Here is a 1986-nt window from a genome sequence, read left to right as displayed (position 1 = left end):
ATATTTGCTCTAAATACCAAAAGTACTAAATAATCAAAAGTCAGATATCTCAGTATAAACTAATTTCTCTTTAAATGTTTTTTGAGCTGCTCTCCACATCATGTTATTGCTAGTTTCAACTTTTTTCAGTTAGTTGCCAATGCTACATTTCTGATTTTCGTTTTAGTAGTTTTATTGTGTGCTTATCACATTTAGCTTTAGTTTATTTCAGTGTAGTTGTAGTAATTATTGATGCCTCAATAATTCAACATATTTCATTTCATATTTACCTCAAGACAGCATTTTAAATTTTAGCTGAAGTTTTAGTTATTTTATGTGCTTTCTTTTTAGCTGTCATTTCAGTTTTAGTAATTGATATTTTAGCTATTCAAACTTATTTCAGTTAACTGAAATAAAAACAAAGTGTAGACTAGTGACATGTTTGTGAAATTGGAATTTGAACGAAAGTTAACTGAGAACTCAACGAAGTCTCCTCAGCTGCGAAAAAGCAACATCTGAGACTCTAAAGTGAAGTTTCTTGATTCATTTAGCCCATGTACCTGATCAGCAGTCGTGACAGGAAGAGATCAACCCAGAATTCAGAGTATTTCCTGATTCTGCCGTTGTTATTTCAAACACAAAAAGGGCTAAAACTCACACAGATTTAGAGGCACTTTACTTAGCGCTCCACACAACCCTGACTATCTACAGCGGCTTACAGATAAAACACACACACACACACACACACACACACACACACACACACACACACACACACACACACACACACACACACACACACACACACTAGTCTTGGTCCAGTACACACTGTTCCAGAGAACAGACTTTGGCTGTAATTCAAGAGTTTATTTGTATTGTCAGTGTGTCACCTAAATGCACTCCACCCTCATAAGCTCAGATAAGAGAACTCGACACCAGTATATGGGTGTGTATGTGTGTGTGTTCTGGTATGATCTTAGTCAGGGTGTGTCCTCGGTTTAACTTCCTTTCATATACACACACACACACACACACACACACACACACACACACACACACACACACACACACACACACACACACACACACACACACACACACACACACACACACACACACTGATATTTCCAGTCACTGTTGAGGAGGAAACCCCCAAACCACTGCTTTTCCTCCACTCTCTCGTCACTGGCTGACCTCACAGCAGCTCAGCCAATCAGAGACTGTTGTCGAGGAAGAACTGAGAACTGTGAGTGTGTGTGTACTGCAGTGAAACACGGAAATACATCAAATGCAACACAGATTTACATTTCGTATCCATAGTGACAGGAAATATAATGGAAAACAGCGTTTTTTCCTGTAAATATATCTCAAAATTGATTCATATTTGTCACCTCAATAATTTAGTTTTTCATTTGTAATACAAATAAATAAATAAACGAATAGTGTTTGGGTAGTTTGTAATCAAACTCCATTGCAGGTCCTCATTTAGTTCTGTGTGCTACGTGTATGTTCTCCGTGATTCTGCTAGCGTAAACACACTCTAAAGTTTCGGTACACTTGGTTCAGTAATAATCTGATATAACTCTGGTTTGAGCTCCGATCTCATAGAGAGAGTAATGCTGCTGACCTCTATTGGACACATTACAGTACTGCAGCCAGGGTTAAAATTAACAAGCGACAAATGCGAATAAAACAGGACTAGATGATAAAAAAAAAAAACAATTAGTTTTGTAAGTTTTAAGAACTGCCATATTACATGGTTAAATAACGTAAGACCTATCCTCACGGACTGATTTGCACTAAGCGGGAGATTCAAATATTCAAACAAAAAAAAAAAAAAAAAAAAAAAAAAAAACGAAATAACGACTTTTACCTCAGTGGAAAATGAGCATCAGAACTGTATTTAACAGTATTAAAGTTTTTCTAGAACTCCATGTAGCGACACAAACGTGTAATATTCATCATATTAAACCGCCAAAACGAAATATGAGGAACAAAATCAATTTG

This window comes from Garra rufa, chromosome 7 (assembly GCF_049309525.1).
Source record: "Garra rufa chromosome 7, GarRuf1.0, whole genome shotgun sequence".
Lineage (NCBI taxonomy): Eukaryota > Metazoa > Chordata > Actinopteri > Cypriniformes > Cyprinidae > Garra > Garra rufa.
Note: the sequence above shows the minus strand (reverse complement) of the source record.